Source organism: Triticum dicoccoides, chromosome 5B, assembly GCF_002162155.2.
Source record: "Triticum dicoccoides isolate Atlit2015 ecotype Zavitan chromosome 5B, WEW_v2.0, whole genome shotgun sequence".
Lineage (NCBI taxonomy): Eukaryota > Viridiplantae > Streptophyta > Magnoliopsida > Poales > Poaceae > Triticum > Triticum dicoccoides.
In genome coordinates this window covers 696,470,225-696,494,553 of record NC_041389.1, presented here as the reverse complement: position 1 = coordinate 696,494,553, position 24,329 = coordinate 696,470,225, and the positions used below count along the sequence as shown (strand labels likewise).

At 48.0% G+C, this 24,329-nt stretch overlaps 1 pseudogene; it reads right to left on the bottom strand.

Annotated features, from left to right (window-relative positions):
- Positions 1-10,811: 10,811 nt before the first annotated feature.
- LOC119310566 lies at positions 10,812-19,005 on the bottom strand (annotated as a pseudogene).
- Positions 19,006-24,329: the final 5,324 nt, after the last annotated feature.

Genomic DNA, 24,329 nt, shown 5'->3' with positions numbered 1-24,329 from the left:
AACTCGCAATTTGGAGGGAACTTTAATGTGCCATATTGATGTCCAATGATTGCTCTCTGATTGGGAGGCCGAAGTGCTAGCTTCCTGTTCAATCCAACTCTCTCTACTAAGCTTTGTACGTATGATCATTCGGTATGCCGACCGAACTGTGAAGATGCCACTGCTTTCCTCATGCCAGGCCCAGAAATCTGAAATTATTCTTGTACACAAAGGTATTTTGAGGATCTCCTCCGCATCAAAACGTGTGAAGACTGTTCTGATCAAGTTCTCGTTCCAAGCAGCGGTTGAGGTATCAATGAGCTGACTCACCATAGCCGGTGGGTTAGTCACCAGAGATGTGATAGGCCTTTTGAAATTATCCCGAGGTATCCAATTATGTATCCATATGCCCGTACTTGTCCCATCTCCGATTCTGCGTATGATTCCCTGTGCCAAAATGTCACGCCCATCCAACATCGCCCGCCAAATCTGAGAAGGGTGGGACCCCAACTCGGCGTCTAGAAGATTACTTCCCGGAAAATATATGGCTTTGAGCATTCGGGCACTCAAGGACGTATCATTGGTCATTATGCGCCATGCTTGTCTAGCAAGGAGCGCCAAATTAAAGATCTCTAAGTCCCGGAAACCTAAACCTCCGAGGTGCTTTGGACTTGTCAACACGTCCCATGCCACCCAACTTGGCTTTCTTCTTCCTTGCTTCGAGCCCCACCAGAACTGGCGTATGATTGAAGTGATGTTCTCACACAGTCCTCGGGGGAGTCTGAAACATGACATAGAGAATACCGGAATAGCTTGTGCCACCGATTTGATTAATACTTCCTTCCCTGCCGCTGATAAAAGCTTCTCCATCCATCCTTTAATTTTCTCCCATACTCGATCTCTTAGATATTTAAAGGTCCCATTCTTGGATTGGCCAACATCAGTAGGCATCCCTAGATAACGTTCACTGAGAGATTCATTATGGACCTGCAAAGAATTCTTCACTGCTTCTCTGACCGGCCCAGGACACCCCTTACTGAAGAAAATAGAGGACTTTTCATGATTAATTCTCTGTCCTGATGCATTGCAATATGTATCCAACAGGTTTGACACTTCAACTGACCCCTCCACATTGGCCTTGAAAAGCAACAGGCTGTCATCTGCAAACAAAAGGTGATTAATGGTAGGCGCCGAGGGAGCCACCTTAATACCTGCTAAATTTGATGACTGAGAACTGGATTTCAGGAGGCACGAAAGGCCCTCTGCTGCAATCAAGAACAAGTAAGGAGAAATTGGGTCTCCCTGTCGGATTCCTCTTGATGGTTTGAAAGCATCAAGCTTCTCACCATTGAACAACACGGAGAAAGAAACTGAGGAGACCATACTCATAACAATATCAATCCATTGCCGTGCAAAACCAAGCTTGGCCATTATCGCTCTTAGGTAGGACCACTCTAATCTGTCATAGGCTTTCATCATATCCAACTTCAGAGCACAATAACTGTTACTTTTTGATTTTGTCTGTTTCATAAAATGCAAACACTCATAAGAAGATATGATGTTATCTGTAATCAGTCTACCCGGGACAAAGGCCGATTGCTCCTCCGAAATAATGTCAGGCAAGATAACTTTCAGTCTATTTGCAACTACTTTTGAAGCAATCTTATAAAGAACATTGCATAAACTGATGGGCCGGAACTGAGCTAAAATTGTGGGGTTCATTACCTTGGGAATAAGAACAAGAATTGTGTCATTGATGCATTCGGGGCTTTCCTGTCCCCTAACAATCCTCAAAACTATCTTGGTGACCTCTTCCCCACAAATATCCCAATGTCTTTGGTAAAAATGAGCCGGAAAGCCGTCCGGTCCGGGTGCCTTGGTGGGAAACATTTGGAACAAGGCAGTTTTAACTTCTTGACTGGTATAGGGTGCACATAATGTCTCATTCATTGCTGTTGTTACCTTTCTGGGAACATGCGCCAAGACTCCGTCCATATTCTGGACTCCTTCTGAAGCATACAAATTCTGGTAAAACGTATTTGCCATTTCCTTCAACTCTGCCGGGTCACTTATTTCCACCCCTAAAGAATTCTGTAGAGCCTTTATCATATTCTTTTTCCCCCTGAGACTAGCACGCAGATGGAAAAATTTTGTATTCTTGTCCCCCTCCATGAGCCATTCCAACCGTGCCCTTTGTCGCCACATAATTTCTTCGCGGTGGTACATCTCAATTAACTTCTCATTGATTTTTAGTTCTACATGAGACGGCGCCATCCTTAGTGGGTCATTACGCAGCTCCTCCAACATCTGCTTCAATTTTTTAATTTCCTTCCGCACACTTCCGAAAGTATCATTGCTCCACTTACCAAGACCTTGAGACAAGTTCTGGAGCTTGGCTCGCATCTCTTCGACCGTAGCACACGGCGCTCCTGGATCCCATCCCCTTAGTATCGTCTCTCTAAGCTGCTCATGAGTCTCCCACATCAGCTCGTACTTGAACGTATGGTTTATCCGAGTCTCCTGGTGGCCTCCAAACTCGAGCAGCAGCGGGGCGTGATCAGAAGAAGCTGCCGTGAGATGTGTCAGAGAAGCCGTTGGGAACCTCGCCAACCACTCCGCGCTCACCAACGCTCTGTCAAGCCTACACCGTGTGAAACTTCCCCCGGCCACCTTTTTCTCAAAGGTCCAAAAACGGCCCTTATAGCCAATATCTAGCAACATGCAAATATCCGTGGCTTCTCGAAACGCTTGAATTTGAGCGTTGCTGCGTTGACCAACTCCCACATGCTCATCTGGATGTAAGACTTCATTGAAATCCCCTATGCATAGCCATGGTAAGCTGCTCAAAGTGCTAATGTTTTTTAAAGTCGTCCAAGTTTGATGCCGCAAATGTGTCTGCGCTTCACCGTACATGCAGGTCAACCTCCACTTTTCTTTTCCCTGCTCCTCAACAGACACGTCAAGATGATACACAGAGTAACCTAATATTTCAACCTTTATTGAATTGTTCCAAAAAAGACCAATACCACCACTTCTACCCTGACTATCTACTGCATAAGAATTATCAAAGCCAATAGAACTCGCTAATGCTTCTACCCTAGCCCCTTCAATTTGAGTTTCAAGAATACATAGGAGGGTAGGGGTAAACTTCCTCGCGAAATCGCGAAGTTCGCGAACTGCCGCGGCTTTACCCGCACCCCGGCAGTTCCAGCAGAAAACACTCATTGGCCCTGGCGGCGCCCCTCTCCGGAGCCCGCCAAACTTGAGTCATTCTTCCCCTGGTTTCCAGTCTTGCTTGAATTCCGGTCATCCTCGTTCACCACTTTAGCTCTTTTAACTTCTTGTTTTGCACTCGGACTATCAGGAATAGTGGATGGAGGTAACGCCAACATGTTGCTTTTCCCTGTATTGGCTGCTATATATGACGATGGCACACTATTCTGAATTGTAGCTAATTCTGACGACCTCTTTCTGTTGTCCACCTCTTCCATCTCAGCATCCTGATCTGCAGCCGGGTCTTCCACATGCTCAGTGCCAACGTACTGTGCACCCCTACCACGTCCGCCGTTGCGTCCTCCCCTGCGTCCCCCTCTGCGGCCACGTCCACCTCCCGGACCTTGACCCGTACGCATTACCCATGTTGCCCTTAGGTCTTTGAAAATCAAAGCCGATGGAGGATGGATTCCGTTGCCATGCTCCTTGAAAAGATGTCCCAACATACCACAGACGGCGCACCAATCGGGAAGTTTTTCATATCTAACTCTGTAAATTTGGCGCTTTCCCTCTCGGATCATAGATACGGCACTCTTCAGCGGCTTCGTCACATTGATCCTGACCCAGACACGATGAAAGTTACCCGCGAAATCTTGGGATATCGGTTCAGTGAAAATTACTTCGCCCACCTTAGCCGCAAGAGATGGCACTAGATGAGCATACAGGGGTGGCACATCATGAATCTGCGCCCAGATCTCAATGGTGTCAAGCTGAACAGTGGTGGGTTTTGTTATACCGTCATATGGCTTGAGGATAACGGCGTCTCCCCTAAAGTGCCATGGACCCTCCTGAGTAACTCTCTCCCAATCCCCCAAGCAGGAGAACTGAACTGTATAGAGATTTTCCTCCAGTGGCTTGAATTTCACCTCCTGAGCAAGGTCCCAGGCTGCTCTCATGTTCCGGAAGAACCAGTACTGCGAGTAGGTTTTGGTAGAGTGCACCTTCGCAAGCGCGATCCACCTAGCCGCTTCCGCCGGTGCTTCCTTTGCATCAAAAACCACATCATCTAGGTCTTCCTCTCGCAGCCCCAACTCCTTCATCAGCCGATCTACGTCGTCGATCTCCGCTGGACCAGCCGCCGCCGATCCCGAAGGCTTGGTTGATGACATCTCAAACCCTAACCCGAGTCAAACTAGATCAGGCCGTTCAGATGGATCCCTAACCCCCCGCCTGCCCCGCCTGCCAGGGAAGGGCGTAACAGAGAACCCCCCGATCGGGAGAGCCAGGGGAGAAGCGAAGGTAGGGGACGAGACTCTCGACGGCGGCGACAAGATCGCCCCGGGAGGAACAGAACCCTAGCGAGAGGGAAACTAAACGGCCCCTTCCAAACAGCACCGTCTATCGTGGGCCAGGCGGTATAAATGTAACTAACTCCAGCCTATGTATTCGGAATTAACGCACGCAGTATTCTCCAGGAAAAATGATTTTGGCACAGATCCCAACTGCTCGTTGCTCGGTCCAGATATCGGGACTAGGTGAGCTCGGGTGCCAAAACGCCCCTCTCGGAGAGCTGCTGTTATTGTTATTATTTTTTCAAAACGGAGGCAAAAAATTTGCCTCATCCATTAATTAAGCAGAAGAGAATTGCCCAGTTAATCAACGGAAAACTGGACGAAAACCGTCACAAATCGCTGAGCGGCACACCAAGATATCCCACGCACACCTTTACAAAGAGTGCCTTGTCAAACTAGCACACAAGCGTCAGCGTCATCACTTCTCCCCCAAACAGGCGTCATCGCCATCCCTAATTCCTGAGCAAGCGACTTCGACTTCTCCGTGGACGAATGTCGAACCAACACTCACCGCAGAGGCTGAGTAGGAAACCATGAAGATCCATTCCAGAACTCAACCACCCGCATCGAGGGCTACGCAGCTCCGACTCTGAAGCAAAGATCCAAAGGAGAACTATGCAAGACTGGCGTCGTGGAAGACCACCGAACGGACCACGTGCTGCGTGTCATCGTTGCCACAGGGGCCCCGCCGCCGCAGCTCCGACTTCACCACAACAACCAAACCGAGGTAATCCCGGGAACACGCCGAAGAAGAGCCGACTACCACTGCAATGTCTCCGACTTCACTTGCCCTATCGTCGTTGCCACAGAAGCCTCGACGCCACACCAACGCATACCACCAACCTCCAAACACACCAGGTGGTCCCTCTGACCGGATTGAACTCCAAAATCGATGCCCTCGAGAGGGAAACGACGCCAACACGCCGCCAACGACCGACCCTCCAGGTCTGGGGTTTCCCCCGGAGTTGTCCCTCGCAGAGGAAGAGAGAGCATCCTGTCGACGCCTTCAACAAGGTTACGGCGTCCATAGACGCCACCGTCACAGGCTCTGGCCATGGCCAGAGATGGGTTTTCACCCAGCCCTCATAATCCTCCGGTCGACAGCCAATCCGGCAGCCCAACTTCCCTCGCTGCATGTCCATCAGCAGCCAAACTCCATTAGCAGGCACCAGAACCATCAGCGACCGACCGGACCCATGACCGCCGGACGCAGCGAGCCACCATTCCATGCCGAGCACCATGCCGGGAAGGAACAGATGAGCGCTGCCCGAGGCCAAAAACCACCACGGTTCCGAGCCACAGCCAAACATCAGGGGCACCGGCGAGCACCACGCACGCCGAGCACCCACAGGGACCAGATCTGTCGCTCCCGCTGCACGTCGCCTCGGACCCGTTGTTGGCTGCACGCCTCGTCGGAGACACTTGCGGCACCTCACGCCCGAGCTGCTCCATCCACGCCCGAGCTCCATGCCCGCCACGCTCGAGACCCCCGCTCGCCCCTTGCACGCATGCGCCGTCGCCGTGGCCTCCCTGAACGCCCGCATCCCCGCAGCGGCCTCCCTGCGCGCTCCGCCCGCACACCACCAGATCCGGGCGTGAGGGCCCAGGATCCGCCGCTCCCGCCAAAGGGGAGAAGCTCCAGCCCGCCGGCGCAGAGCTCGCGACGACCACGCGTCGACGCCGCACGAGCCAGCCACGGGCCGTCCGCACCCTGGAGAAGAAGCCCCGCCTCTGCCTCTGCAACACGGGCTTCGCCCGGCGACGCGTCCCGGCGGCGGCGAGGAGGGAGACGACGGAGGGGCTGGCTGCCGGAGGGAGCCTGGATCGCCGCCCGTGTCGCTCGTGTGGAGCGACGCGGGGGCTCAGTCGAGGCTGAGATGTAAGTTTTTGAGCTGTTCGAGAGCTGCTGTTATTCATTGAAGAAGAAGAGGGCCGATGGCCATGTACAGAGTCCGGTCAGAGACCAAAAGAAAGAAAACCGACTGGTGCGATGTTCCCATCCCCCGGAGCTGCAGGAGGCCGTCATCAAGGAGGAGGAGGAACCGGTCGAGCTGCATTTTGCGGCAATGGTGGGCCAAAGGTGAGCGTGGATGGACACGGTGCCGTGCACGCCCGAGTACGTGGCCGTGCCTCCCTCGTGGGTGCGTGAGGCGTGGTTGTTGTCCCCATCGCGGGAAGAGGTTGTGCAGGCACCTCCGGCCATGTAGCCGCCACAGGGGCCGCCAGCACACCTCTAGTAGCCATTGCCGTACATCGACCTCACCAAGGACGACGACGAGGAGGACATCGGCACGTGAAGATGGTAGCGGCATCGAGGACGGCCATGGCGGCTGCGTCCAGTTTTTTTAGTGTTTTTTAAGTATTAAGTTAAGTTTAATGTGCGGCCGGACTTTTCTGGATGGTTTAAATATTTTAGCACGGTTTAATTAAATTTATTTCTATGTTTCTAGATGTGTGGTGGGCTTCTTCTTTTTTTATCACGAGCCGGACAAAATGAGATGGAGCCGCCCGATTGGGTGCCCTAGTAGGCGGAAAGAGAAAACAGGACGGGGCAGTATGTTTTTCTGACCGAAACGGATAAAATCCGGACAAAACGTACGTTCATTTTGGATCGACAATTGGAGTTGGCCTGGCCGATTGTTGTATGGATGGATTAGATTTGGTCGTCGTCGATAGCAGTCATCGACAATGAGTGCAAAATTTTGTTGTAAGAGGATCATGGTCAAACATTATTCGGAACTGCTGCACACACGATGAACAGTCTGGACGTCAATTGCACGATGACCCATCCTAGCGATGTGCTGCCGTCTGTTGCATGCATGGACGGCTTGATTGTCTCTCGTGCAAACATCGTGCATATGCTGTCGTGTGTATAGGAGTAGTCGACATTATTCAGCGGCACTGGCTAAAGTAATCATTTGCAAAAAGGAAAGAAGAAAAAAGAAGGTAAAGTAATCATGGAAGATGGGTGATCGATCATACAAAGTTTTGCTGCACAACAGAGTCGGAGATACGGTTGGTCATTATTCAGCATCAGCAGTACTGGTTGCGCCCATGAACTCCCCGTCCTCGACGAGCCTAGCGAGCGCCTCCAGCGCCATGCTGCCTCCAGCGTGTCAGCCCTCGTACATCGCCGTCTTCCCATCCACCTTGTTCACCGAGCCGCTTCGGACAGCCACCTGTGCGCCACTACCGAAGTCGTTTCTGACTTTCCGTACACATTGAACCGCGGCGAGCTTTGTGGGCAAAAACGACAAATTTGATCAGTGGACAAAACAATATCATAAAATGAATAGTTGGCGAAATTTTTTCATCCGGTTAATTTTTTTGTGTAGCACTCGATAATTAGGCGACACGCTACATTGCGCAGCGACTGAGGGATAGACGCTACACGGCTGGCCAACGTCGCAGGGCTGCCTGAGAAATAGTGCCTAGCGGCTAGGCGCTACACTAGTGGACGCTTCAAGATGTAGTGGCAAATAGTGCAGCCACTAGTGCAACGCCTAGATACTAGGCACTACATTGTATAGTGTAGCGTCTAGCTGTCAATTGTTGCATATTGACTTATTTTCAGGCTGCTGGATGATTTTTCTTCGCCAACGGTTCATTTTGTGATATTGCTTCGTCCACAAGTCAGAATAGTGATTTTTGCCAGCTTTGTGAACGTCATCGTCGGGGACGAGGATCCCCTACCTGGACTAGCCTACCTTTGAGTCACTGACACATGGGTCTCATAGCCCATGGGGCCCACCTGTCAGTGACTCAAAGGCAGGTTATGGCAGGGATTTCTAAGTCAGAGGATCCATGTCCCACCGTTGGAACGGCAGCTACGAATGCGGGCAGGCAATTGAAGCTAGGCTCGTTAGCCCAGGAAGCGAGCTTGTCCCTAGTGCTGACTTGGTCGCACGACGCCATGGCTCAGTTCAGGAGCCAGGCCGCCCAGCCCAGGCCCTTGCCCATCATATTGCCGGCAGTGGACATGGCGCTGACGCTCCCCACCGCATTGCCCGCGTAGGATGCCGGTATGCCACCAACGCAACCACGAAATACCACAAGGACAAATGTACGCTGTCTCCTGGAGTCTTGGTCCGGCATGAACAGCCAGGCTCAGCACACGGCGCGGCGCGGCACAGGCGCGCGAGTAGGACCTGCAGTGAGGAGATAGTGGTAGTGGTGTCGGAGATGGGCATCTCGGTAATCGCCCTCGCCTTGAGCTCCTTCACGCTCACGGCGGAGAAATGGAGGAAGCATTCCTGCACCGGCGGGAACACATGTATACGCTGGACGAAGACGTCCGACACCGCGTGACTCAATACGTGGATGGACCACACATTGGTGGTGACTCAATCTGAAAGGGAATATACATGACACTGCGTGATACAAACATTGCATAACAAAATAGTTCAATCAGTAGTTTCAGCGAGCATAGGATGAACGGTAGAAGACTTGGGAGTTATTAGATGAAGGTGAACACCTTGGGTTATGAAACACGGCTACCTAGCCATGCATTATAGAGAACACTCTATCAGGCCATCTTCCACTCATTACAGTTAATGTTCGATTGATTGTACAGATTTAGCTCACAGTAAGCAAAATGGCAGCAATGGAAATAAAGTTGTATCACTTCTCATACACAAGTGAAATAGAAATGAGTAAAGGGGCAAATTTAGTTTCCTAAACAGATGTAACAGAGATGGAGCCTACTTTTTGCCTCACTTACTTCTGGCCAACCCTCCTCCCTTCTCATGCGCTTTAACTTCAACCAAGCAAAAGTAAGGTGACGATGAAGCTGAAATGATAAGGGAATCAACTCATAATAAATTATCTCCCATTGGATTATAGCTTTGATAAAAAAGCAGAATTATAACCAGATAAAATGTGCTCCCGCTTTGTTGTACATCCTGCATTGTCTTATTTTCTAAATGGAGGCAAAATCTTTGTTTCATCTCATTAATGAAGAATAAGAGAATTGTCCGGTTAACAGACGAAAAAACAGGCAAAAACCATCACAAATGCCCACACACCAGGCCACACAAGCCAACCTAGCTACCCACATATGTCGAGGTTGTCATTGAGCGCCATCGTCATCACTCCTCCAGGAGCCAGCGACTCCTGACTTCACCCTAGACGACCACCGACGAAGCTAGCGCTGCAACAGATGGTGGAACCCATGCCGATCCATGCCAAACAGTCGGCCACCCATGCTAGTGACCAGACAGCTCTGACTCTAGCGATGAACCTTGTACGAGAAAAAAGCAGAGCCAAGCCCCGCAACAGGCCATCCATCTCATGTTATCGTCACCACCAAGGCCCCTCCACAGTAGCTCCGACTCCATGACGACCCAACAAGGCATGGGAAGCACATTATGCCTTAAGAGATATGGACGAACATGGGCATGTTACATTTTCAAAGTAACTATTACTACCAACTACTCTTAAATGGTGCCATGTGTATTTATCTTTCTCAGACGACCAACATGCTCCTTGGCTCCCTGTCCATAGCCACGACAGAGAAATAACACACATTATTGTACACGCGACATGTTACCCAAACCAAGCTATAAAAGATGGGATAGAGCAAACATGGCGTTGGCTAGTAGTTCACTGAATAGTCAGAATAGAGGAAGGAATAGAAGAGAAATCAAACAGGTTGAGTGAAGGCAATTTTCTACTTAGCAGCTAAACTTTGGTAGGCTTGAGAGGCCTCAGAAATCCGAGGATCACTTGCAATCCCCCAGTGGTCTCACGGTAGCAACTATGAAGTATGCGGAGTAAGTAGTAACCACCCGCTCCGGCCGGTTTTGATGCATATCAGCGTCACATTGGACATTGGTGCCTGGACGATCTTCCCACATGCAGCTGACCTGCAAGATCAGTGAACTTGGCTTTTTTGTACTATGGCTGCTTGCTTGCTAGAACATAGAACCATCTAGAAATCTAGTCTAGTCGGCCTAATAAACCAAATTGTGCATTAATTTGCTTTCGGTTCAACCTCATTCATAGCCATAATTTTAAATAGCGCACTAACCCTCTTAGCTGCGGGCCTCTTCTAAATGCTACAACGGAGCTATAGCGCGCTATTTATAATGTTTGTTCATTTGTTTGGACCAAAGTCTCTTAGCACAAGACCTTCTGTAAACACTATAGCAATGCTATAGCGGAGCTATAGCGGGCTATTTAAAACATAGAATGATAGCAGTCATTGAAGATGAGTGATCCAACTAGTACTGCTAATTTTTTGCTGCAAAAGAGAGATTCGGTCGTTCATTATTCAACGGTACCGGTGGCGCTCATGAACTCCTCATCGGCGACGAGCCTAGCGAGCGCCTCTAGAGCGAGGCACACCTCCAGCGCCATGCTCCCTCCGCCGGCTCGACTTGCATACACAGTCACCTTCCCATCCACCATGTTCCCTGAGCCGCTCCGAACAGCCACCGGCGCGCCCCACCTGAAGTCGTTCCCGTACACATTGAACCGCGGCGAGCTTCCTGTGATCGTGCCCGTGGCAGCGGCCGCCAAGAGCGCGGGAAGGTGCATGAAGCTAGGTTGTTGTGGCCAGGACGCGAGCTTGTCCCTAGCGATGGCTTCATCAAACGACGCAATGGTCCGGTTCAGGAGCCATGCCGTCCAGCCCAGGCCCTTGTCCACGAAGTGGCTGAGCTAGCATTTGACATCAGGGTGGTCCGTGCGCAATTTTTTTTTTAAAAAAATATGACATGTGAACGTTCTAACTAGATATCAATTACATAGAAATAGATCAATATGGTGTTACAAACACACGAAAAATCTCAATTAAGTCCAAGTTTTACATAAAAAAGCATACATAGTACATACTATATGGACCATAGTACATATCTTAAGAAGTTCTTGAGTTTGCCCTTCAGTTTGCTCTATGGTCACTTTTGACAAAGACACTGCTCGTTGTCGAGTTTGCTCTTCAATCACAACCGTCATACACACAAGTTCTCTAGTTTGCTCTTCGGCCACAAGCATCATACAGACAAGTTCTTTGGTTTGCTCTTCGCCAACATCTGACAGATTCTCTGCCTTCTTCTTTCCTATCTTCATAGCTTCTCTCCGAAAAGAGAAACAATGTGTCCGGTCCTCTTCATTCTTCAATAAGTCTGCAACAAAAATTAATTTATATCAATGAATGTAATTGAGGCAGAAAATGATGAGCAAAATTATGTATCTGTTCATCAGTTCATGTCATGGAAAGCATAGTGCAAAAAAAACCTAAATCAAAATTGGGGGTTTTCGGTACATTAAATCAGGTTGCACACTTGCTGCCGCCGAAGACTGATTAGTGAGCAGCGGCGGCGGCCAGCGGCTTTGCAGGGAGGCCGGAAGCCGGAGGAAGGGGCGGGGCGGCAGGGTTAGGCGACCCAGGTCAGTGGCGCCGCCAGAGAGGGTAGGGCGCCGCGGGGGAGCGACTGGAGAGGTGGAGCCGAGGGCCAGGCGGGAAGGAGAGGCGGGTTGGGCTCCGGCCGGCGACCGGCGAGGCCGGGAGGTCGGCGAGCCGGTGAGGCGAGGAACGGCGGCTGGGATGTTGTCCTGTCTCCTGTGCGAGATGTGGACGAGACGAGGGCATGGCTGCGTTCGCTGGATTGATCTGATCGCTAAGTGTTATTGGGCTGATTTTGTTCCTGGCCCAGTTAGAAATCCATAGGTATATAACCTGACCGAAAATCCCAGGGTGGGCCGCGGCCCACCCTGGCCACCCTGTAGCTCCGCCCATGTGTCCACGATATCGCCGGCGGTGGATTTAGCGGCGACGTTCCCCACTGCATTGCCCGCGTAGGAAGCCGGTATGCCATCGACACGGCCACGGAATCCCACAAGGACAATGTACGCCGTCTCTTGGTCCGGCATGAGCCGCCGGGCTCGCCACATGGCGCGCCACAAGTGCGCGAGCAGAGCCTGCAGCGAGGAGATGGTGGTAGTGGTGCCGGAGCTTCACATCTCCGCGTTCGCCTTCGCCTTGATCTCTTTCACGCTCGCGGAGGAGAAATGTAGGAAGCATTCCTACACCGGCGGGAACGCATGTACGCGCTGGCCGACGGCGTCCTCCAGCTTGCCGAAGGGCAGAGGGACGGGAACGGCGCAGCAGCCGCCGAGGAAACTCTTGCTCCTGCCGAACACGGGCAATGGCGTGGAGATCATGACATCGTCGGCAGCGCCGGCGTTGGCACGGCATAGCTTGGACAGGTGTTGAAGAACTGCCAAAATGTCGTCCCGGTTAGGTGGACTGTATTATGTCGACCTAAAACTTAAGGGACACATGAAATTCGAGACCTTGAGATTAAGAAAATTGCTCTTCTCAGCGAATGGGTGTACAAACTACTCACTGAGAATGGAGTATGGCAGGAAATCATTCGTAACAAGTACGTGGGATCCAATGCTATTTCTCAAGTCTATTGAAAACCTGGTGATTCACATTTTTGGAGGGGGGTAATGAAGGCCAAGGAATTCTTTTTTCTAATTTGAAACATTCTCGGTTAGGGACGGTACTCAGGTTCGATTCTGGGAAGACACCTGGCTTGTACATGATTGTAGATCCGAATAGTTATTCTAATCCAGGGTTAGAATAGTGTCACTATATATATATATATATATATATATATATATATATATATATATATATATATATATATATATATAATAAGGAGGCACTTGCATATGTGAGGCTATGGATATGGTGGGTCCTCATTATCATCCTCTCCAAGTAAAGTCATCTCCTCACCCGCGCGCGCTTTCCGCCCGAAACAGTCAGCGACGCCCGCCCCGCTTCCGGGTGCAGGTGATTGCTTCGCCTTCAAACGACACAAGTGCCGTCCGTCCGTCCATCTGCCGCCCACATTAATGATACGCGGTTGCCGAGGCGGCTACTCCGGCGCCACACGTTCGTCCCTCCGCCCGCCCACCATTGTTATATAAACTGCTGCGCCGGTCATAGCCGCAGTCATCCGCATCCGTTTCCTTTCTCCTGTCCACACCACTACTGCCCACCATGGCTTCCTCGCGCTCCAGCGCTCTTTGGGACGGGCGGACAATGGACCACAAGGAGATGGTAGCCATTGCTGCCGAGCGGCTGGCCGGCAGGCAGCCGAAGGACGACGACGTCCCAATGGAGAACATGCTAGTCGACGATCCGGCGCCAACCCCCTCCTCCGCACCATCCTTGCCAGTGCATTGCACCATGACCATCGGCGAGGCCCGTGCCCAATATATGGACACGGTGAGGCAGATGCGTGAGGAGCAGTTCCGGGAGGCGCAGGCCGACGCCGCCTACAACCACCATCTCCTCCAGGAGCACCTGTAGGCGGAGGAGCGGATCGCCGCGGAGCGGGCGGAGCAGGAGGCGCTGGTCGACTCGTACCGCTCCGCCCGCAAGGGCCGCGTCGAGCGCTGGCGGTACCACATGCGGGTGGCGGAGGCTGCGGCCACCTACAAAGAGGCTAGCAAAGAGGGCGATGAAGCGGGCGAGGCACTGTTTGGCAAGACCGAGGATGAGGCAGAGGACAATGCCGGCTCCGACGAGTCCCCGCTCCGCTGGCGTCAACGAGGCCCTGCTCCGCCGAGGCCCCACGGAGCCAACAACGTGGCAGAGGACACCGCCGGCTCCGCCGAGGCCCCGTCCCGCCAACAACGAGGCAGAGGACATCACCGGCTCAGCCGAGGTCCCACCCTGCCGGCAACGAGACAGAGGACATCGCCGGCTCCGCCGAGGCCCCGCCCCGCTGCCAACGAGGCCGCGCCACACAGAAAACGAGGAAGAGTAGAACACGGTAGGTCGCCGCCGCTTGGGTCCAAGAAAGGCCACCGCTGCTACCCTTCGGTTGAAGCCAAGCTAGGTGGGTTGACCATTGACGTCCGGTTAGCTTCTTGGCGGCGACGTGGAGTCGGAGAGCTGCGCTGGAGAAGAACGCTGCTTCTACTTAACTGCTGGTATAGTTGGCTGACTAACACGTGGGCCCAACAGGCTACATGTCAGTTACGCAACTGCACTTGCAGTTAAGTCACTGAAGCTTCCGTTCGGCTCAGCGGGACACAGGTGGGTAGCTTCGGTTAATTAATTATCCAAGGAGCATATTTGTGTTGGTCCCAGTTTTGTTATCTTTAGACACGTTTCCCTATGTGAGCGCATCAAATCTAGTCCTGCTCAAACTCTACAGCCTTGTCCCTTCCTTTCCTTTTTGAACTAGTACTTTCGCCCCTTCCTTTCCTCTTTGAACCACACCATAGATTTATGCGATAAAACTTTCCCCACTACTTTCCCCCATTCCTTTCCTCTTTGAGCCACGTCCTAGATTCATGCTATATAACTTTCCCCCTTCATTTCCTCTTTGAACCATGTCCTAGATTTATGCTATACAACTTTTCCCACTACTTTCCCCCACTCCTTTCCTCTTTGAACCACATCCTAGATTCATGGTATACATGCAGCTAGAGCAATGCATGTGGAGTAAGTAAATTATACCTTAAGGTTCATGGGGCATGGTTCGGTGGGCGACGGGACAGCAGCGAAGAAGAAGGGGTCGGAGGACCTCCCGCGCCGCCGCTGGGTGGAAAGTGAACAGCTGTGCCATAGTGGATTCCCTCCCTCGCCGACGGCGACAGCGTTAAGCCTCCTTCCCTTCCCGGCGGACGGATCCTGCTAGCTCTTTGAGCAGCAGTGAGGGGAGAGAGAGGCCAACGAAGTCTTGTTTAGATCTGGAGAGGGTGAGAGAGTGTGAAGAGAGCAACTACAAGCGTTGAGGCTCCAGCGTGTATATATATACTTGAGAGAGAGAGAGAGAGAGAGAGAGAGAGAGAGTGAAACGTGCAAACCCTAGAAAACAAGTGCCGAGGCTGCAGCTTATATGTGATGAGGTGATTATACAATCACTACGAGATCATATAGCTCCGTATCCATCCATTTTAACCAGTCAAAGAATCCTCCTGGCACAAATTATGCTCAAGTGTAGTTATCGAACCCGAGACCTCAAGTTTGATGAGCGAACAGGCTAACCAGCTACACAACCCTCCCGTTATATTCAACGAGAGGAAAATAACCTTTTATACATGCCTGCATTCATGTGACAAGCATGCCGTGTTTTGTGTGTGTGTGTGTGGGAGTCATTGGGATTTCAATCATAATCGTGTCATGTGGCTTTGGTGGTAAGACTATCCATAGTGGTGCAGAAATAATGCAGCCTTAGTCACCTTACCTCTCTCCACGTAGTACGTTGGGTCCCACCAGCCAGAGGGTGAAACAAACAAATTGATAAGAAAAATTGAAAGCGCCAGCGGTGTATCTTACCTCACACATCTCGCTACTGCTCGGGAACACTGTCCAATTGATCCCTCTGTTCGCTCACGTACTATTTTAAGTGAATCCTTATTATAACATGCACACATATTTTGGGCACTTGTATTTGACTTAAGTGAGTGTGCCACCGTATCTCGTATACTTACTACTCCCTCCGTCTAGGTGTAATAAGTCACGTTAGAAGGTACAACGGGACCAAGGTGCGTGCGTGTGCGTGTGTGTGTTTAACAGCATGTGTGTGTTAGAGAGAGAGCTACAGATCGACCTACTCCTACAGAGAGATGGTGTGTAGTGTACGATTTTAGCCGCGAGAGTCGGTGCATCTTCTCGTTTCCGGGCGTGTCCGGTAGGGACATGCGGACAGCTGCCACGCCCGCTCCTGGCCAGCCTGGCCCACCCAAAGCTCCTCCATCGCCCGCGCGCGCTTCCCGCCCTAAATGGTCAGTGCCGCTCCAAAGAATCGGTGCCGCATTCATGCCCGGCCAGAGCGGACGCAACCTCTTACTAGCGCAAGTGTGATGGTTGCTTCGTTCGTCCAACTTACTGTTGGGTCTACGTGATTTGACGGCTCATTGGTCTTTATTACTGATGTGGTAGGACTGCTGGATGTCCCACACTTTTGGCCAAAGGAGGTACTACTAATACTAGATTACAATTTTCTCCATTCTTACATCAGAGTTGTGCAAGAGCAGTGAAAACACGCATGCTCAGTGATTACATGGCCCACCTCACACTATCACCGTGCGACACCTAACTCTTTACATAGTACTCCCTCCGTTCCTAAATATTACTAGATGAGTCCCCGCGCGGTTCCGTGGAATAGCCGTATATCCCTCTGTGCAAAATTATCGATTTCATAGAACTAAGAAAACTCTATAACCGCATGACAAATGTGGTAGCCAAACTAAATAAACTCCTATCATCATTTAGATCATCCCACGTAAGGAAAAAAGATCAGCCAACTCCTACTTCATAATGGGATTATATATTTCTTTTTGACATGTTAATGGGACTTAAAAGCTCACTTACATGCATGCTACCTGTGCATGCTTGCATGCAGACATGTTGATGTGATTTAAAACCCACTCACATGCATGTGCCACGGTACTTCTGCATGCTTGCATGTGGCTTAGTGCGGAGCCTCTCAACGTCTAGATCAGACGGCTATTATGGACTGGTTTACTTCATCTAACGGCTACATCAATTTTGATGATGTGGCTCAAGGAGAGGATAGAGAATTCCTAGTAGTGGGGGCTAGCTATTACTAGTAGATAAGTCTTTGTAGAGATTCCACTAGGTGAACTACATACGCAACAAAATGAATGAATCTACACTTAAAATGCATCTATATACATTCGCATGTGGTTCATGGTGAAATCTCTACAAAGACTTATATTTAGGAACGGAGGAAGTACTAGTATAGTACGTATTGTAATTTATCAGCGAGATAAATTTGTACAATGCTATGAAGCTTCCAGCTTCTGTTACATGTATCTTGCGTCCAAGGTTGCCCATTGCAACATTTCATCAAATACAAAGGAGACTAACATGCATGCTATTGCATCTCAATGACTGACAGATCATAGCAAATATGTACTCCCTCCGTTCCAAAATAAGTGTCTCAACTTTGTGCAAACTTTAGTACAAAGTTGTACTACTACTAAAGTTGACACTTATTTTGGAACAGAGACAGCTAAAGAAAAAACAATCCATGCAGTCCCTAGCCCTCGAACCGTGAGCCCTGACCAGGCTTCAATTTGCTGGCAACATTCGAGCTTCCTAATAAATGAAGTTTGCAACCTTTTGACCATCGGATCATTTTGTGCAGTTTCACCAAAATCGAGATGAGCATCCCTGTGGCAAAGAAATTGAAGAAGCGTGATTAGAATAAGATTACTGGGACTAGTTGATGAGACATACACTCATCACAAATACAGTACATAGAATCCAGTAGAGGTATGTGCGGGGCAAAGAAGTAGAGAAACTACCACCCTTAAAAACAAACTTGTGGGGGTTCCATAATTTCTTAATTCCATGATGGTTCTTCCTAGAGTTTCTATGGTTTAGAACTGGGCTTTCCTCAAAAGAAAAGTCTTTCTCATAATCCATAGACACCAAAACTACTACCGAGACTCTCATGGTGGTCGAAAGCTTCTGATAGAACTCCTTCATGTTTCGTCCTTACCATACCATCTACGTTAGGCACGAGAGCCTATCTATAAGGGTAATACATCTTACCATTCTATGGTTTTAGGCTTGCGCAATGACACTCTTCTTAGGTTTCAAGTCTCTCCGGTTTACCAATCACACATAGGAAAGTATATAATAAGAGTCTCCGGTATGGGGGCCAATCCATCCCGTACTCAAATCATTACTTCATATGTAGACAGGTGAACCGCGTGTTCTAACACTCAGTCTTCCTCACTCCTCTTAAAGAGGTCTTCACCTGCAAACCTAGTAAAACGCTTTTGGGTGATGTTGACTACATAGTCGTGTTATAACTTACATCTGAGAAATAGCAGAACTTTTGTGTGCCAGAGTTGCATTCTCCTTATAATAGATTCCTTATTACATCCTTTAACCTCTCGTACAATTTCGAGTTCAAAATAGATTATTACAAGTGCTGCCATCCACATGGATTGGTATGGTCAAGCGTGTAAACCCAACATTATTCCTTATTCCTTCGTAAGAAGTTTAGTCCAGCTGAAAACGTGCGATGTAGTCCTTGAACTCTTTAATCCTATGCTCCTTCATGACAGCCATGAACTTCATGTCCATCAGCTCAACATATACTTCCCGCAAATACTCTTGGGCATGACGGAGTCTGGCTTCAAGGATTTCCCCAATCCGACGTATGGCTTCCATGGCAGCTTCACGAACAGAGTCAAAGAAGGTGGTTCGAGGTACTCGGGAAATGAAAAAGTATTGCCCAGTAGTCTTTGGGCAAACTCCTTTTTCACGAAAGAGGTGTATTTCCACGTACCAAAGTTCCACTCCATTTTCAATGAAAGGATAACCCTTGTAGACAGCATCTCCTTCAAGGTGAATATGTCCCATCATATCCTTCAAGATCTTTGGAAAATCATGGTCACTAGTCAAAGTCATGATCATTTCTGGGCCCTTGTGGAATGACTCGTAAAGGGTTGCCATCTGCAGGTTAAAGGAAAGGTAGAGTTCAAAACAACAAGGTATGTATCTCCTTCAAAGAAATGTGGTTGTTTCCATGAGGAAACGTTTAGTGGTTGGTTCTTCCATGGTTTAAGGTTTTGGTCTAGGTGAGATAAAGCTTAGGAAGGAAAAGAGATGGACACACACACACACACACACACACACACACACACACACACACAAACACACGCCACAATCAACAACCAACTCCTACCTGCTTAGCGTTTATAATAGGCTCGTTTACTAAGGTTTCGTCCTGAAGTCTTCAATCCTTTAGTTCTTGGAAGTCTTCAGTGTGTGACGTTTCACTCATATGAAGGTCTTCTGTTAATCCTCCGTAACTTACACCTCTCAAGGTTGAATAAATAGTACATACCTACGTGATTCGTATCCTAACAACGAAACATTTTAAATCACACAACTCCAAATGACAACAAAATTCAAATCAATGGCGAAGAACTCCAACAAAAATCCAAATTTCACGCAAACATTTCATTCACACAATTCCTATGGTACCCTTATCCACATGAGTTCTCATGGTCGGGCACATCACTCGCACTCTTTCGTTTATTTCACAACTCTCATGGTGGCCTTGTATACTATTTGAATCAAGTAGGATATTCCTTGGTAGTGGAAATCTTAAGATTCATCTTAGTCTTGTGTGTCTTCAGTTCTTCTTCAACCTCTTGGATCTAAACTTCAGTATTGGAGACGCCTTTGCTTAGCATCAATTTCGTGAAGTAACCTTTTGGCTCTTAAAAATCCATACCAAATATCATTGTCAAAGTCATTGGAGTCTCGAAGGTTGGTCATCTATGTTTTTGAGAGCAGAAGAGAGCTTAGTAAAGAAAAGAAGAGGATACGAGAATACTTGTCGGTGCTATCGAAATTATAAGTTGTTCCTATCAAGGTTTTCCTATTTCTAAACCATTTTCTAGGGTCACGTCCTACAGTCGAGGTATGCTCTGATACCATTTTGTCACGACCCGGATTTGGTAAAATCCAAGTCTCTGTGCTTACTGTGCTATCCCTGGATCATAGCTAGCACACACAGTAACAAAAATGAACATCAGTAAAACATACATCATTTTACTACAACAGTACATCCAGAATTAAACAAACACATACCATTGGCACAGATCAGTGCTGGCACATAATACAACGGAATAATACGTAGTCGCTAAGTTAGGACTCCATCAACGCCACTGGGCTCGTTGAGTGTAGACCATAACCCTATCATCCTTTAATCTGTCAAGATCTGCACATGACAGGTGCAGGTGAGTACGTGGAATGTACTCGCAAGTTGCAAAGGAAAGTTTAATAGAATATACATGCAGGATAGTATTGGTGGAGGTTTCCTTTGCATAAAGCCAATTTTCTCCTATACTAGTTTTTGTTAACTTCTTTTGAAATAGAAATAGTTTTTTTAGTATAAAAGGTAGGAGTGAGACACATGGATATACGCACCAGTGCTCATTCTCCAAATTTTGGTAAAACATAAATATGGTTGAAGTGAAACACATTCACTGTGCTCATTCCTCAACTTTCCCTTCCCTTTAAATAGACTTTTAGAAAAGAGAGGGGAGATTCTTCTTCAGTCCAAGTCTTCAGTTGCTGAAATTTTCCCGTAACCAGGGGCACGGCTAATCGATTAGGTTAAACCCTCTTCAAAGGTCGTACACGTTCCCCACATGACACAACCAACCCCATTTATCGTGACACACTTGGGTGTACGACTAGGAGGAGATTGTGACTAAGCCTTTCCGTAACAGCCCCCTATACCGCCAAGCCGCCCGCAACTTCGGCATGATGGCCTCTCTCCGATGGCGGTCCTGGGGTAGGGTTTCCTGTTAGTACTAAGCTAAGCTAGAGCCCATAGTAGCATGTGGCTATACTGGAAGCTACATCAAACTGTACTGGGAAGATCTCAGTCCCCTGGACGGCGGTCCCCACCAAAAACGTGTGTGCAAGACCCCAGTCGGGCGCATTCACTGCAAGACCCCGATGGGCGCAATCACTTGTAGACGCTCCTGTCAATACCATTCTGCCCAGGGAGTAGAAGTAAAATAGTATATACTTTTGTTTTTAAAAAGTTTTCACAATACGTTGCCCAAAAGATGGCAAGTTTATTTGTTTAAAACTTGTTTGATTTTCAACCCACCCATTTGCAAGCGCAGCCAAGCGTGGTAGTAAGTCTTGAACCTAAGGCTCTAGCTACTAAAAATACTTTGCAAACTTTTTTAAAACATGCATAATATTACATTTAAAGAGATATGCATAATTTAAATAATATAGGTCAGGGCATGATCAAATTGCAACTTGCCTTCGGTTTCGCATTCAGAGGGTTCTACCTCCTTGTAGAATTCACCTTCGCACTCATCGCAATCTAACGCGATAAATAACTCAAGTAAGACACTCGGCATATCCACATTCACATAACAATGATTCAAGCAAGAATTCAACACACAATAAAAATCTAAGTGAAGATCCAAATAACAACACAAATTATTCGATTGCCATTATCATAATTTCTAGGGCACGGTTAGGGTTAATATAGGATCAGCTGTGGTATTGGAAGAAAATATGACATAGTCATATTCTAGGATTGGTTAATATTGATACTAAGTGAGGATTTGATTTGAAGGGTTGTGAGATCGGGTTCTACGACAAATTTATCACAAGACTATTCGGAATATTTGACTTGGGGAAACGACAATGACATGGCATAGGTTTCAAGATAAAAGAATTAAATTCTTAATCTTGTAACTCCAAATTTTGTGGTGGTTTCAAATGACCAGAGAGGGTTTCTATGGATCCATCTAGGAGATTTAACCTATAGTCAAATTCTAATTTAACAAAGTTATTAAACGATCATCAAAGAAGGTCAAACTAAGATGTTGATGTTAAAACATCAACTCAACATTGCTGAAAATTCATGCAATGAGTTCTAACAGAAAACTCAGGTCCTAAGGTCCAACTTTCATATATAAAACATTTTTATAAGATTTGCACAACAAAAGATATAGTAAAAATACTCATCTTACCATTTAAATCAAAACTAAATTTTATATTGCCCAAAAGTGAGATTTTATACTTTCATAAAAATGTACAGGTTTCAACGAATCCGGGAATATCTTATTTGTCAAAATCGGACATATGGTTTGGGAGATACGAATTTCTGAATTTTGATATTTTTTTGAAAAGAAAGAATTACGGGATTTAGAGAGAGCTCACCGGAGTTGGTCGCCGGAGTTGCGGAAGAAGGTCACCGGAGTAGTAGAAGAAGCTCCCTGACGTCAAGTAGAAGGAGGACATCAAAGAGGTCGACGAGGTAAGTCCGTTGGGCAATGTCCCGGGCTCGGCCTCGTCCCGTGGCGGCGTGGAGTGATAACCCACAAGTATAGGGAATCACAATAGTTTTCGATAAGTAAGAGTGTCGAACCCAACGAGGAGCTAAAGTTAGAATAAATATTCCCTCAAGTTCTATCGACCACCAATACAACTCTATGCACGCTTGACATTCGCTTTACCTAGAACAAGTATGAAACTAGAAGTACTTTGTAGGTGTGAAATGATAGGTTTGCAAGATAATAAAGAGCACGTAAATAAAAGTTAGGGGCTGTTTAGATAAAGATTTAAGAAAGTAAATATAGCGAGTATGGAAAAGTGGTAGTAGGAGTTGTGAAATTGTCCCTAAGCAATTGACTATGTTACTAGACCGGTAATCAATATTGCAATTCAATTTGAGGGAGAGGCATAAGCTAACATACTTTCTCTTCTTGGATCATATGCACTTATGATTGAAACTATAACAAGCATCCGCAACTACTAAAGATGCATTAAGGTAAAACCCAACCATAGCATTGAAGTATCAAGTCCTCTTTATCCCATACACAACAACCTACTTACTCGGGTCTGTGCTTCTGTCACTCACGCCACCCACCATAAGCAAATCATAAACATATTGCAAACCCTACAGCGGGGATCCCTCACGCTTGCGCGACACGGAGGGCACAATAGGACAGCACCAATAATAAAGCATGCAACTCAAACCAATCATAGCAATTCATCAATGACCGATAGGACAACGAAAATCTACTCAGACATCATAGGATGGCAACACATCATTGGATAATAATATGAAGCATAAAGCACCATGTTCAAGTAGAGGGTACAACGGGTTGCGGGAGAGTGGACCGCTGGATATAGATGGGAGAAGGTGATGGAGATGTTGGTGAAGATGACGGTGGTGTTGGTGAAGATCACGGTGATGATGATGGCCCCCGGCAGCGCTCCGGCGCCACCAGAAGCAAGGGGGAGAGAGGCCCCCTTCTTCTTCTTCTTCCTTGACCTCCTCCCTAGATGGGAGAAGGGTTTCCCCTCTGGTCCTTAGCTCCCATGGCTTGGGAGGTATGAGAGCCCCTTCGAGATTGGATCTATCTCTCTGTTTCTGCGTTCTCTGTTTCTGCCCCTTCACCATTTCCTTTATATCTGGAGATCCGTAACTCCGATTGGGGTGAATCTTTCGCCCAGATTTTTCTCGTAAAATTAGCTTTCTTGCAGCAAAAGAAGAGCGTCAACCGCCTTACGGGTGGCCCACGAGAGCCCAGGGCGCGCCCAGGGGGGAGGGCGCGCCCCCCTATCTCGTGGCCACCTCGGACACTGTTTCGCGTTGATTCTTCCTCCGGAAAATCCCAAATATTCCAAAATAATTCTCCGTCCATTTTTATCCCGTTTGGATTCCGTTTAATATTGGTTTTCTGCGAAACATAAAACATGCAACAGACAGGAACTGGCACTGGGCACTGGATCAATATGTTAGTCCCAAAATAGTATAAAAAGTTGCCAAAAGTATATGAAAGTTGTAGAATGTTGGCATGGAACAATCAAAAATTATAGATACGACGGAGATGTATCAGCATCCCCAAGCTTAATTCCTGCTCATCCTCGAGTAGGTAAATGATAAAAAGATAATTTTTGATGTGGAATGCTACCTAGCATAATCTTGATCATATGTATAATCATGGCATGAATATTAAGACACGAGTGATTCAAAGCAATAGTCTATCATTTGACATAAAAACAATAGTACTTCAAGCGTACTAATAAAGCAATCATGTCTTTTCAAAACAACAAGGCCAAAGCAAGTTTATCCCTACAAAATCATATAGTTTGGCCATGCTTCATTTTCATCACACAAAAATGCTCCCATCATGCACAACCCCGATGACGAGCCGAGCAATTGGTTCATACTTTTTAATGCGCTTCAGCTTTTTCAACACTCAGGCAATACATGAGCGCAAGCC